Source organism: Bombina bombina, chromosome 5, assembly GCF_027579735.1.
Source record: "Bombina bombina isolate aBomBom1 chromosome 5, aBomBom1.pri, whole genome shotgun sequence".
Taxonomy (NCBI): Eukaryota; Metazoa; Chordata; class Amphibia; order Anura; family Bombinatoridae; genus Bombina; species Bombina bombina.
In genome coordinates, this window is record NC_069503.1 from 214,212,570 (window position 1) to 214,228,945 (window position 16,376).

A 16,376-nucleotide genomic window follows, 5' to 3' on the forward strand; every position below is an offset into this window, starting at 1 on the left:
TTGTGGACATGTGTTATCCTTATATAACACTATTTTAGGTAGGAATGACTGAGGGCCGCGTCGCAGGTGGATTAATTCAGGCCTGGGGGTGTATCCCTCCACAGTGTGCTGCACGACATTCAGCTGTTCTCGAGGTATATAAGGTCACTGAGTGAGTACTTGTTTTGTCACAATATTTTCTGCCTGAGGAAGGGGTGAAACCCGAAACGTCACGTGAAATAAAGATGATTAGTTTATAAATCTGCAGAGTGTATACTTTGTTTAAACTTAATACTGTTGTTTGGAAGCACCTGGGTGGCTGATCTTCAATCATGAGTGCTGGCCTCTACCCATTTATCTATCTATCTATCTATCTATCTATTTTTGTGTACATATGTATTTATGTATTTATATGTGTATATATATTTTTACAGAGTATCAAAATATAAAATGAGAGGGCGCTAAAAGCAAGAATAAATACCACACTTAATCTCTAAAAGATTATGAGTTTAATAAACATAATTAAACATATATATGGCAAGTAAAAATTACTAACATCAAAAAATAGAAGGGACGTCTCCCTATAAAAAATAAATCTTAAAAATACCACCAATATATTCAGAAAAAATGTTAAAATTCCATTTATCATCCGTATGTATAAGGACAAAAAAGTATAGTCAAATCGATGTAGACCACTGGTAAAAATTGATCCGCAAATGCTCAGGGACCAGCAGTTGATAATGATCCAAAAAAATGATTAACAATGTTGCATAACACTTTCAGTCATTTTGTGGCAATTCTTAAATAGATGAGTGCCTAAAGTTTAAAGACAGCGTTCCACCTTTTATATGCAATTATCAAAAGTACTTATGTATATGTTAAAAAGGGCGCTCCAGGGCGTCTTACCGTTTTCTTTTATCGGCTAAAAGCAGGCCGCTCAGCTTATGTAGTGAAGGTTCACCCGTGGTGATTGAGTGATATTCAAGCTTCCAGGTAAACTCCCACTAAGGTTTAACCGTCTCACAGCAAGCCGTTCTGACCACACTGGTGGCGGTTTCCTCTCGGTGGTTGAGCACGGTAATGGTCCGTGTCACTGGCTGGATCTGTCCTGACTGAGGTTAACACCTTACTTTGTACCTTTTAGTAACAACGGCTTCAGGACAAAATAGAAATTCTGGCAGCATGAAGTAACGGAGAATGTCAGTGAGTCCCGCACTTAGCGTGTATCACGCGCGGGATAAAAAGAACTAGGTACCTAGTGTCAGATATTTGCTCTTAGCAGGATAAGCAACTCTCCTTCTACGCGTTTCACCCAGCTGTGGGCTTTCTCAAGATAAAAGTTGCTCCCAGAACAAAGTTTAAAAACCTGCTGCTTCTCTTCTATTGGTCCGAGTTCTAATTGCTTTAAAAGGTGGATTTCATTTTAAGGTGGATTGTCCGTTTCTTCAACATTCTAAGAATTTGGCACTTGTTTAGCCATCTTGGAATATTTAAAAATGTTATAAATATTTTGATTAAAAAATTGGTATAACTTTAAAACATTTTATTTGGTGGTATTATAAAATTGATTGGTGGTATTTATAAATATATTAAAAAACTAAATAATATTCACAAAATTGCAATAATATATAGCAACACAAAATTGATTATTTAAAAATAAATAAATAAATAAATTAGAGGATTTATGGAGAATCAAGACCTTGTTTCTCGTATTGGCATTGTATGATATAACTACATAATTGTTATCACATGGATTTGTGTGTAATCCATATATCCTAGATTATTTCTAAATATTAGGAATACGCATATTTGGAACAAGGAATTTCTTATGTTTGAGAAAAAATAGAAATAATAAATATATGATATCTATCTCTTAATGAACTCAATGACAATGATTCGAATGGTCAAAATTACATAGAGAAGGATTTTTTAGAGAACAGCCCTCCGAGAGAGGGCACCTCAAAAAACCTAATGGCATTAGAAAGAAGGGAGAAATTCTATACCCCACTAAATCAAAAGAAAAGACAACTAGAGGACAAAGAGGAGGAAAGAATAGAAGGAGAGGCAAAAAGAGTGAAATAGCCACTGATGAATCTGGTATTTTTAACCTCAGTAATAAAGAATTAGATAAGGATGAAAAAAGGATATTAGCCCTAGGGATGTCATTTGCCCCAACCACCACTATGAATAAGTTTAACACTCACATCCATGTGAAACAATTTGTGAGAAAACTCACTCTTAAACGTTACTTTATGAAAAATCCAATTGAGAAACAGTCCATTCCTTCAAGATTTCCAGGTACTATTACTGATACACAAACTACGACCACACACACAATATTGAAACCTAAGTCTAAATTTTATCCGCTATTTGCCAAGGGCTCAAATCTGGAAACCTTTGAGAAAATGGTTCTCAAAGATCTTAAGGAATTTAGTCCCAAAAAATCAAAGCCAAATTATAATTTGACTAAAAAAGATAAAGATATTATTGACAGATTACAAAGGGATAAAGAAGTTATCATAAAACCTGCGGATAAGGGTGGGGGGGTCGTAATTATGAATAAAGAAAATTATGTAACAGAAGCAAATAGAATCCTTAATGATAAACAGACCTATAAAATATTAGAATTGAATCCCATAAAGAGGATCAAGAAAAATCTTCTCAAAATATTGGAAGAGGGTAAACATGATGGCATTTTAAATGATAATGAGTATCTATTTCTGTATCCAGAGTTTCCTAGAACTCCCATCTTTTATTTTTTACCCAAGGTACATAAAAGTTTGACCAATCCCCCAGGGAGACCTATTATCTCCGGGATTGGTTCCATTACATGTAACTTATCGAGATATGTCGACATTTTCCTCCAAAAATATGTAAAGCAACTAGACACATACCTTAGGGATTCTACTCAAGTTTTACAACTGATGGAAAATATCAAATGGGAACCCAATTTCATTCTAGCAACGAGCGATGTCACATCCTTATATACAGTAATAGACCATAAAAAGGGACTAAAAGCAGTTAACGATACTATAAGCAAAGATGTAAGCATCAGTACACTTAAGAAACAATTCATCCTTAAAAGCATTGAGTTTATTCTTGAAAATAATTATTTTGAATTTAACGGGAAATATTATTTACAACTGGAAGGTACCGCAATGGGCACGAGGTTCGCGCCAAGTTATGCTAATATTTTTATGGGTAACTGGGAGAATGATTTTTTAAGCTCCCATGAGTTTGGCGCGGACCTCGTGCTCTTCAAAAGGTACATTGATGATATTCTAATCATCTGGAGAGGAACAGAGCAAAATCTTAAATTATTCTTTGAACATATGCATTTAAATGATAAAGGTCTAAAATTCACTTATGAACACAGTCAGACAAACATTTCATTTTTAGATCTAGAACTGTTTATAGATGAGGGGAACATTGCCACCAGAACATTTTTTAAAAAAGTAGACTGCAATAATTATGTACATAAAAAAAGCTGTCATCATATAGGGTGGAAGGAGAATATACCTATAGGACAGTTTCTCAGAATTAAAAAAAACTGTTCAAGACATGTCGATTTCCCAACACAAATTAACATCTTACAACAAAGGTTTCATGATAGAGGCTATTCTGAAAAAGAACTCGAAGGAGCCATAAAAAGAGCACATGATACTGACAGGAGGTCACTATTAGAATACAAAGACAAACATGAGACCAGGAATACCAACAATGAGTATAATGTGGCTCTGGTCACTGATTATAGTGAGAATCACCAAATCATAAAGAAAATTGTAAATAAACATTGGAATATTATAAAAAAGGATCCAATCATAGGAGACGTACTAGCAGTCAAACCTAAAATTATTTTTAGAAAAGCCAAAAACCTCAAACAAATTTTAGCACCCAGTGAACTCAAAGGAGATGCAATAACCTCATCTGATAAAGACCTACATGGACATAATTTGAAGGGTTTCTTTCCATGTCATTTATGTAGAGCATGCAAATATAGTACAAAGAGCAGCTCCATAAACATAACCGAAAAAATGGAAAAACTGGATATTAAAAATATAATAAGATGCTCACAGAAGGGAGTGATATATGTTATAAAATGTTCATGCAATTTAGTGTATTTTGGAGAAACAACAAGAATGTTACGTGATAGGATTAGGGAACACCTATGCAATATTGAGAAAGGTAATTTAGACACTCACCTTTATAAACATTTTAGAGACATTCATAACAACAACTTAGAACACTTTAAATTCTGGGGTATCCACATAGTAAAAGGGGATTGGAGAGGAGGAAATTTTGTAAATAAACTCCTCAAAAAAGAAGCTGAATTTATTTATAAGTATAACTCCCTTCACCCTGCTGGGTTAAATTCAGAAATGGATCTGTCCCCTTTTTTAGGAATATAAATCTTCCCAGAGACAGTTATGATAAACTCATCAAAATCCTCACATATATTATGATTGGAGGAAGCTAGACCATCATATATTTATTATTTCTATTTTTTCTCAAACATAAGAAATTCCTTGTTCCAAATATGCGTATTCCTAATATTTAGAAATAATCTAGGATATATGGATTACACACAAATCCATGTGATAACAATTATGTAGTTATATCATACAATGCCAATACGAGAAACAAGGTCTTGATTCTCCATAAATCCTCTAATTTATTTATTTATTTATTTTTAAATAATCAATTTTGTGTTGCTATATATTATTGCAATTTTGTGAATATTATTTAGTTTTTTAATATATTTATAAATACCACCAATCAATTTTATAATACCACCAAATAAAATGTTTTAAAGTTATACCAATTTTTTAATCAAAATATTTATAACATTTTTAAATATTCCAAGATGGCTAAACAAGTGCCAAATTCTTAGAATGTTGAAGAAACGGACAATCCACCTTAAAATGAAATCCACCTTTTAAAGCAATTAGAACTCGGACCAATAGAAGAGAAGCAGCAGGTTTTTAAACTTTGTTCTGGGAGCAACTTTTATCTTGAGAAAGCCCACAGCTGGGTGAAACGCGTAGAAGGAGAGTTGCTTATCCTGCTAAGAGCAAATATCTGACACTAGGTACCTAGTTCTTTTTATCCCGCGCGTGATACACGCTAAGTGCGGGACTCACTGACATTCTCCGTTACTTCATGCTGCCAGAATTTCTATTTTGTCCTGAAGCCGTTGTTACTAAAAGGTACAAAGTAAGGTGTTAACCTCAGTCAGGACAGATCCAGCCAGTGACACGGACCATTACCGTGCTCAACCACCGAGAGGAAACCGCCACCAGTGTGGTCAGAACGGCTTGCTGTGAGACGGTTAAACCTTAGTGGGAGTTTACCTGGAAGCTTGAATATCACTCAATCACCACGGGTGAACCTTCACTACATAAGCTGAGCGGCCTGCTTTTAGCCGATAAAAGAAAACGGTAAGACGCCCTGGAGCGCCCTTTTTAACATATACATAAGTACTTTTGATAATTGCATATAAAAGGTGGAACGCTGTCTTTAAACTTTAGGCACTCATCTATTTAAGAATTGCCACAAAATGACTGAAAGTGTTATGCAACATTGTTAATCATTTTTTTGGATCATTATCAACTGCTGGTCCTGAAGCATTTGCGGATCAATTTTTACCAGTGGTCTACATCGATTTGACTATACTTTTTTGTCCTTATACATACGGATGATAAATGGAATTTTAACATTTTTTCTGAATATATTGGTGGTATTTTTAAGATTTATTTTTTATAGGGAGACGTCCCTTCTATTTTTTGATGTTAGTAATTTTTACTTGCCATATATATGTTTAATTATGTTTATTAAACTCATAATCTTTTAGAGATTAAGTGTGGTATTTATTCTTGCTTTTAGCGCCCTCTCATTTTATATTTTGATACTCTGTTTTCTATATAGCCATTTGGAGAGGTGGTTAGGGAGAGGCCTGGATTAATTTTTAGACCTTAGCGCTTTATAACACTTGTTTTTTTATATATTTTTACAGACATATACACATATAAACACATAAATACATATGTATTTATATATATAAATATATATATATATATATATATAAGTGCATTGTTTTTCAGTAAAGTAGCTGAAAACATGTAAAAACATATTTATGCAATATTCATATTTAATAAAGTCTTTAACTGTATATTTACTGTAAATATTTAACATTCCAATGTTCTTCACATAAGGGAATATGTTCTAAGTGTTTATAAATATATATTCCTATATATATTTGTAAAAAAAAAATTATATTTCTTTTCAGATTTATCACACTTGATTAAATTTGATCTGGTTTGCATAACTTGGGTGTTGGTTTTTATTTTCACTTTTCGCACGCCTTTGAAGTCTATGGGGAAATATGTTAAAGCGGTCCATTATTCTAACTATTCTGACAGACGCTTGCATTTCAGTGTCAAAGTCTTTTAAATACCCACATTTATCCTTATCATGTCACATAATAAGTTTTTTAAACCACTGGAAACAATACTGCCATTTATAATACCCCCCAAAAAATTAGCATTGTCCCAACTGGAGTAATAAACATACTATTTAAGTAACCTTTTGCCACTAGCATGAAGCACTGGGGGTTAAATTTAAATTGAAGTAGTTAACTAGTATTAGGGATCTTGTGGCAAAAAATACTATATACTATAAATAAATATTGTGCCAATCTATACACATCCCTTCCTGTTTAAAAAGGTAATAGAAATGTTATATGGTTTGTAGTTACGAGCCAAAAACACAGAGACTGAGCACAGCATAAGTGAGAGAAACAGCAGAATAATTTGTGAATAAGCAAATAAGCCAGGGGTCAAAGCCAGAAGAGCAGTCCAAAATGAAGCATCAAAGTAGAAGGTTCAAACAGTTACAGAGGTCATAGCACAGTTCCAAAGTTCAAAAACCAGTAAATTAGTCCTTAAAGGGACATTAAACACTTTGAGATGGTAATATAAAATGTTAAATTTGAAAATATAAAATGAATCTACAATATACTTTCTTTACATTTTTTGTCCTCTTTTCCTGTAGTTCCATTCTGAAATTGTGAGCATTTCAGTTCCTGTTAGAAATAGAAATGCAGAACACTGTTATATTCCACACAACCATTGGCTGCACACTCTAGTGACCTATATATAACTGTATCTAATTGGCCACAGCAGAGAAGGTAACACAAGCTACAACATGGCAGCTCCCATTGTTTTATAGACACTAAAGCTTTACACTTATTTTGTCAATATTTAAACAACAAATGAAACTTTAAAAATACATCTACATGTTATTCTCAGACTAATCTATTCTTTGAATGCTTCATTCTATCTAGCATTTATTTAGTGTTTAATGTCCCTTTAAGAAGCAGATCTGAGTGAAAGGGTCAAAAGAGCAGCATAGTCCCAAAACTTTGCCTGGGTCAGGTTCTAGATAGAAGGTCAGGAACAAGAATGCTTCACTATCCATGGGAATAATCAAGCACTGAATGGGAGTCTCGGATGACATCTTCCATTCAGGCTTGGTGCTAGGAACAAGGCCGGGATCACTTCCAGGTAGCCAGGTAATAGAAAGCACTAAAACAGGGAACATACCATTCAAGGCAGAAGACAGGACATTCAGAGAGACGGCCGTGCTAAGTCAACATCATTTAGTGTGACCCCTGGCTCTGACAGCATCAAATCCTTTATCACTAACGCTCCTCCTAACAGCAGCCTCACCAGCAGCAGGGAAAAACACCAGCCCTGCTTTTAAGTGCAGCGAGGTCTGACAGTGTTCCTACTACACTGAACATGAATTGATGCATAAGCACATATGGATTATTAAAATATACATTATTTGACTATATGAAGTAAGTATATAGGCATCACCTTTTTTTAACACAATTTAAGCTTATTCGGTATAATCATATAACTATATTATTGGTCAGTATTATAATACTTAATCAATATCGCCTAGATTACGAGTTTTGCGCTAAACAGGGTGCAAAATTAATGCCAAAAAAGTTGCGTTATTTCACTCTCCATATCACTGCCATTACGAGTTACTGAAAAGCCTCCTTATGCTGTGTGTTATGGTGCATTAAGCTCCATACCGTGCAAAAGCTGAGGGCTGATTTGACATGCTTGTGCACACTTTCCCCATAGACATCAATGGGGAGAGAGTGTGAGAAAAAAACTAACACCTTAAGTGCGGAATGAAAAATCTCTGTAACGCAACCCCATTGATGTCTTATGTTTAAACCTAACACCCTAACATAAACCCCAAGTCTAAACACCTCAAATCCGCCGCCCCCGACATTACCAACACTAGATAAAGTGATTAACTCCTAATGTGCCGCTCCCTACATCCACAACACTAATAAAAGCTATTATTACCAAAAATAAAAAAACACTAAGCTTACAAAAAATAATAAACTAAATTATAAAAAATAAAAACAATTACACCTAATCTAATAGCCCTATAAAAAAGCCCCCACAAATAAAAACACCCCCTAACCTACAATAAACTTAAAAGGGCCTTTTGTAGGGCATTGCCCTAAGTTAAACAGCTCTTTTACCTGTAAAAAAATAAAAAGTCTGACCAGCAGTGAAACTCACCACCTAACCAACCCCCCAAAATAAAAAATAAAAACTAAAAAATCCTAAGCATTCAGCTCTTTTACAAGTGCCTATCCCTAAATCTAAAAAAAAAAACACCACAAAAAAAAATAAAAAACAAAAACCCTAACACTAACCCCATAAAATCTACTCATGGTTCCTGAAGTCCGGACATCCATCTTCATTCAGGCAGCGATAAGTCTTTTTTCAGGCGGCGACACCTTCATCCATCTTGGGGACGTCTTCTATCTTCATCCTGGCGACGCAGGAGCTATCCTGGAAGTGTATCCCATCCTGCGCAGAGCGTCCTCTTTATACGGTCGCTGCCATACACTGAAGTTGAATGCAAGGTTGCCGTTTCAAAATGGCGTACCTTGCATTCCTATTGGCTGTTCAGAAATCCTATTGGCTGTTCAAAACAGCCAATACGATGAGAGCTACTGAAATCTTATTGGCTGTTCAAATCAGCCAATGTTAGGGAGTGGCGGATTAGGGGTTAATAATGTTTATTAGTGTCAGCGATGTCAGGGAGTGGCGGTTTAGGGGTTAATATATTTAAACAGTGTTGGCGATGTGGGTGGGCAGTAGATTAGGGGTTAATAAGTTTATTTAATAGTTGCGATTTGGGTGGGCAGCAGATTAGGGGTTAATAGGTTTAATATAGTGTTTGTGATGCGGGAGGGTTGCGGTTTAGGGGTTAATAGGTGGTTTATGGGTGTTAGTGTACTTTGCAACATTTTAGTTATGACTTTTGTGATAACGGTATGGCTCGTGTTAGTATAGGCTGTAATGCAAGCATTTTAGCCTGAACGCACAACCTGTGATACTGGCACTATGAAAATCCCACACAAAAACGTCATTTTTTGAGTGTGGAATGGACGTTGCGTTACAGGCTAAAATGCTTGCGTTACAGCTATACTGTCACAACTCATAATATGCGTTCCTGGTCATTCCAGCATAATGTCCAATTTTTCAGCGTTAAAAGCCGTACCGCATCGTAACACAAAACTCGTAATATAGGTGTATATTTCTTCTTATTATATCAGCTTTATTCCTAAAGTGATCTGCAATAATCTGGACTATGAATTTGGTAGTGGGTAGAAGTGCAGATGGGCAGAAGAAGGACTTGAATGTTAAAGCAGCTTTCTAGAGTGTATAAAGTGTATTAGAGTGTATGATATGAGGGGCAGGAAATAGATTTGTTTGGTCAGTTTGAGGACAGAGTTGTATGACCTGAGGGTGAATATGTAATGAAGGAAATGTAGGAAACCAGCAAAGGTGCATAATTTTCTCCACTGACGTTAAGCAGCCCGTGAATATTTTTTGAACATAGCATATTTATGTGCAATCGCTGTTGTATAGTACATAATGCACAGTAAACAGTTGAGGTGGCTGCTTCATCAAGTGTTAATTTGAAAGCAGACTTGTACTGAAAGGTAATAAGCTATAGGCAGGAGTTGGTGGATATGCTAGAAAAAAATCTAAAAATAAAAATCATGCATGACATTAGTCATTTGGGGGCTAATTTTGCAGTTAGAGTGGGAGAGAAGCTTAGTAGATAGTCAAAAAGGAGGAACTGGAAATTGTTACAGAGAATAATGAAGACCAGGTCAATGGAGCAACCTTCACAGTGGATTAGAAATATGGTCCCCTGAGATAGGCTAAAAGAAGTGGTAATAGAAACAAATTTAGAGGCTGCACAAACCAATTGGACAATTCACTACAAAACTTGGAAGAAATACTAATTGAAGCCAAGTGCTAGCACTCTATAATATCATTTTTTCCTCTCTGCTTGGCGAGGAGGGGAGTCCCCCCTCTTCCCTTTTTTTTTTTTAATCCCCTGTTGTTTAATCTGTGATTCCATGCAGACATGGATTTGATTCATAATTTAATACTAATTGATTGTTAGATTGTTATATGATAGATTTGTAAAAAGAAATCACACAGACTTAAAGGGACAGTCTATTCCAGAATTGTTATTGTTTAAAAAGATAGACAATCCCTGTATTACCCATTCCCCAGTTTTGCATAACCAACACTGTTAAATGAATATACTTTTTCCATTTTACCCAATCAGTGCTGACTCCTAGGAAACTCCACGGTCATGAGCACTGTTATCTATATGGGACACATGAACTAATACCCTCTAGCTGTGAGAAACTTTCTAAATGCATTCAGATAAGAGGCGTCCTTCAAGGGCTTAGAAATTAGCATTTGAGTCTATCTAGGTTTAGCTTTCAACTAAGAATACCAAGAGAACAAAGCAAATGTGATGATAAACGTAAATTGGAAAATTGTTTAAAATTCCATGCCCTATATGAATCATGAAAGTTTAATTCTGACTAGACTGTCCTTTTAAATTCTTTCACTGGATTACCCATTAACAGTTCCCCATGATCGAACCCTTGGACATTATATCCATACATGGAATAATCATCTTAATGTTCGTATTGGACCTACTGTGGACTTGTCTTCACTTGGAGATCAACATAAATAATAATTTATAATGGTTAAAAAGATGTAACCTTGTATTTTTCCGTGTGACTCAAAATAAAGAAAATATTTTTAGATACTGCTATTGAAGCGGCTTAAAAAATGGTAAAGTTGGACCAGGCAAACCATAGATGACAGCAACACATAGAACTATCGGGTAGAAGAGGTGGAATGCACGAACTTCAAAGATGGGAATAAAAAGGTTGTGGTTGTAGTAAAGTAATGTGGTTGACTGAAGAATGTTTACTACAGCCACTTGTTTGTTTGTCTCCAAACATTGGAGAATTTGAAGTGAAGGAAGCCATAGGTCAGTGAGGCTGGAGAAGATGTTAGAGGTGGTAAGCCAGGTTTCTGTGAATGCTATTAGGTTCAGCTATCTTTTTATGAATAGGTCATGAAAAGGCATTTTGGATTGTTTCCTTCTGCATATGTGGCATGCTTTTTTTTAAATTTATTGAGGAAAGCTTTAGACAAAATAACATTTCAAGTGTACAGAGTGCTGTTGACATGAGCATACAAATAGTTACAGACTGTAATTGGTACAATGGTAGATATGCTTAATTAATTTCCCGTCTTTTTAAATTTTTTTTCTTCATTTTTTATAAGGTAATACTTCATTGAACAATAAACAATAACCATAATTATGTTCACTGTCTTTAAATATCTTATCTTTCATGGTGGGTGATACATAAGTCCTGATACAATTCTATATTCCATAAATGTGAGCTCCACTGAAATGAAATCTTCCAATATAAATTTGTTAAGTTCTTAAAAAGTATTGAGGAAGGAGGGAATAAACAGTCCTTGAGGAGCTTAGGGGTCAGGGTAGAGAGGGAGCTAGGAATACGGAGAGAAAAAAAGGATGGGTGAGATTAGGAAAAGGGGAGGGAGGAGCTAGAGAGGGAAGGGGGTGTAGGAGGAAGGAGACCGGGGGCCACTGCTTTTGTGTCTGGGTAAGAGTTATTTAGAGATTAATGCTACGTGGAATGTTTGGAATCTTCCCAGAGGAATTTAATCTCTGAAAAGGAAGTGTTTAGATTGTACTTCTTATGGTCATATTTTTCTAGGTCTAGAAGCTCATCCACTATGTCTCTCCACATTGTGTGACATGTTTTTTTAATAGAACTGTTTTAGAGTATGGACAACTAAAGAGGTTGAGAGGATTACATAGATTTGAATTTGGAAGTGGTAAGCTAAAGGGTGAGTAGAAAGATACAGATGTTGAAACAGGGTTAGACAATATACACCAACTGCTAGAAGAAGAAAGATGGACAGGGAAAGAAGATGAGCATCTTATGTGAGTGTCTGAACTTATTGTCAGTAGAGTGTGGTTGTATGGGGTTTAAGATAAAAAAAAAGGAGCCCATGTAATAGGGAGGATAGAAGAGAAAGCACAATGGGAATATAATTAATATTATAGTAAGGGAAAGATGACGTTGTGATTTAAAGGAGAATAGAAGTAATGCTAAGGAGATTTTATGTAGCATTTTAACAATAACAGATATTGTGAATGCAAAAGAAGTCCCTTTGGGTTTTACAGGGAGAAAATGGAGGATAAAACAATAGTGGATTCCAGCAGTCAGAAAAAAAGATACCTAGAAAGATAGGAAAAAAATATATAAAGTAACTATATGCATCATGTCTATATCTTACAGACTTCTTATCTAACTCAAGCACACTTGCTTCACATTTGTTCAAGTCATTTTACAAGTCTCATCTCTAAAAGTTACTTTAAACCTCATGGTGTTTAGTGTGTGTGTGTGTATGTATGTATGTGTACGTGTGTGTATGTACAGTATGTGTATGTGTGTATTTATGTGAATGTGTGTGTATGTGTGTGAGTGTGAGTATGTGTATGTGTATGTGTGTGTATGTGTGTGCTTGTGTGTGTGTATGTGTACGTGTGTGTGTGTGTTTATATGTGTGTGTGTATGTGTGTATGTGTGTCTGTATGTGTGTGTGTATGTGTACGTGTGTGTGTATATATGTGTGTGTGTGTATGTGTACGTGTGTGTGTGTGTGTGTTTATATGTGTGTGTGTATGTGTGTGTGTGTGTATGTGTACGTGTGTGTGTATATGTGTGTGTGTGTGTGTGAATGTGTGTGTATGTGTACGTACGTGTGTGTGTATGTGTGCGCTTGTGTGTGTGTGTGTATATACCGGTATGTGTGTGTGTATATACCGGTATGTGTGTGTGTATGTGTGTGCTTGTGTGTGTGTGTATATACCGGTATGTGTGTGTGTATATACCGGTATGTGTGTGTGTAAATGTGTGTGTGTGTATGTGTCTCTGTATGTGTGTATGTGTACGTACGTGTGTGTATGTGTCTGAATGTGTGTGTATGTGTGTGTATGTGTACGTGTGTGTGTGTGTGTATGTATGCGTGTATGTGTTTGTATGTCTGTTTTCAGTGTACTTAGCTTATATAACTGGATTGCTCCAGCTTTGCATTGCCTTTTGTTCTATTTACCTTGTTTAGATATCTGATTATCATTCTCCAAAATCATTACACTTTTATCTGTTAGTATACTGTTTACAGTTGATGTGTCTTCTATTTCTTTTTCTTTTTTCTTTTATAGCAAGATTATACAATTGCATTGTTGAAATGTGACATAGGTGGCATATATTTTTCTGAATATTATTATTTTTTTACTGATTGTAAGTCAGCCACCCATTGTAGTGATTAGTGGTTGTTTGTAGATAGCAAGCCGCAATATCATAAAAAAGTATACAGAGATTCTTATAATCAACCCTTTGAGCAGGGTGAGAGGGACACCCGCCCTGGGCCCTGCACTTTCAGGGATGAGGAATGAGAAGGTGCAATGTATATCCTGAAGAATTTTTTATGGTATCGGGTGGTGTACTATATACTGTTATTCTTTATATAGGTAACATTGAGTGTTGGGACAGGGAGGGGGGCCATACAGGGAATTTGTCTTGCACAGGGCCCTGCAAATGCTAAGGGTGCCCGTGCTTATACTCTGCACCCACTCATTATGCTTTTACTAAGTGGTTCTGCCATACCTAACCAAAACATGCAATGCATTTTCTTTTCCATAGGGCATTTATGCTTTAATGGTTGGCAGTAAGTTTAGTTTCAAGATCTTACAATAAACTAAAAAATTATGTTGAGAGTTATTATGTGAAGCTCTACATCCAACAGGAAAGTAAAAGTGTTAGCAATTGCATAACAATGTGATACAGTTTGTGTGTGGCCATTGGTGAGGTTTAGGGAAGAAGCCATTGATATTACCCACACACTCAAAACCCCTGATGATTTTGCAGTCTAGCAATGCCTCTGAATACTTCTATTTTTATTTATGTAGGAGGATTGCTACTCTCTTTTATTAATAGACATTATTTTGTGTTGACTAACCAAACAAAATATTGAAATGACATAAATACTTTCACTTTCTGAAATAAAATTCCCTGTTATGCTGCATAACAGATTTTCTGTTTGAGGTAAAAATATCTAATAAAATTTAGAACATTCAGTAGAACCAAGGTAATTAAAATAATGTTAAATTCTATGGGCATATTATGTCTAACAATTAAAAAAACAACAACATAAATGAGACAAGGGTTTTTTTTGTGTGTAAATTCTCTTTAGCCCTCTTACTAAGGCCAAATGAGTCATGCAATCCTATGACTGTCTAGGCATTTTTCCAGTCAGAGATTACAAAAAATAGCTTTCACAAAGGCACTCTGCTGAATATAATGCCAGGTAACAGCAATGTCTGTTTATTTTATATCAGGGACACAAAGACAAAGAAAATATAATCTAAACATTATTCAGCCAAAGGCTTAGAGGTGGGACTAAAGCCAGTGATTAATATAATGTCTGTTTACTTATCTATGCCACACATTTCCACACAAAATTATTTTATAATGTTTTATATATGAGACATTGCTGTGTTGAAATTCACTCTTTTTTTCCAGTGACTTTTAACACACAAACACTGGCATTAAAGGAGTGTCTATCAGCTGTGTGTCATGTGCCTGCCTCTCAACAGCTGATTTACTGAGGGCAGCCATGTCAGCCGATGGTCTTTGGTCAGTATTGCACAGCTGTAAATATGGCACAGCCTACAGATACCCAATATAAAAAAATAAAACCTTTTGGCATAAATGTGTTATATTCTGTATTTTATGTATTTATAGCTATGGTATTAAACAGTGCTCCTTTAGTAAAAATTTTTTTTTAAAGTAAACATAAAAAAGACAGATAATGTTGAGAACAGCAAACAACTTGGGTTTTTTTGAAGCAAAACTCCTATACTGAGGATAAGCAAGAAAGTGTCTGGAGCTAATGCAAGTGTCTCCTATCAACCACTTTAAAAAGAAAGCTGCCCATTTGCGTTACTAAAGAAACCACAGCCTCCCTTGTGGGGCTGTGACACGCAGTAATAGAACATGCACAAACTAAGTTAAAAAGCAAAATACTTTTAAAATGATGAATAATACATATTGAAAGGATTTTTAATAAATTGCGATTATGGTTATGGCTGTTATGGTTATTTTGTGATGGGGGTGTGGCGGTTAGTGAGTTGAAAGAGCAGCAGGGTAATTTGCGGTGGGCTATGTGCCAGTTTAGCGGTTAATAGTGTAAGGGAGTTTGTGGTGGGGGTTGTGTTGGTTTAGGAGTTATCAGAGTAGAGGGCTTATTGTGATGTAGGTAAACATCCAAGTGTAGGGTTTTTTTTAGCATCACTACTCCATTGATTTGAATGCAGTTACTGTGATATTACAAACTTTTAATACGAGAGCAAAGCCACATGCACAAAAAAAGTTTACCGATAGCGATGTTAACACTAGAGTGAGAACAGTAATTACAGCTCCATTTGTAATCTAGTCCACTGTTCTATTAATATACTTTATAATCACTCTTTGCCTGTTTCTAAGCCCCCACAGACCTCCTTCTTATCTTGTTATTATCTTTTTAAATCTTGCACAACAGCCAGATAGTGCTAGTTCATGTGTGCCATATAGATAACGTTGTGCTCACTCCCGTGGAGAATGATAAAGGTTGTACAGGAACCAACACTGATTGGGTAAAATGCAAGTTTGTAGAAAGCACTAGAATAAGGGCCAGTTTGCAGAGTCGTAGATACAAGGTAATCATAGAGGTAAAAAAGTATATTATTATACTGTAACAGTGTTGGTTATAAAAAACGGGGCAATGAGTAATAAACAATAACAATTTTCAAGTAGACTGTTCCTTTAAAAATATCTTTAACAAAGTTTATTTCCCAATCAGTGCCAAGATCAAGAGCACATATTCAGAAAACACAAACAA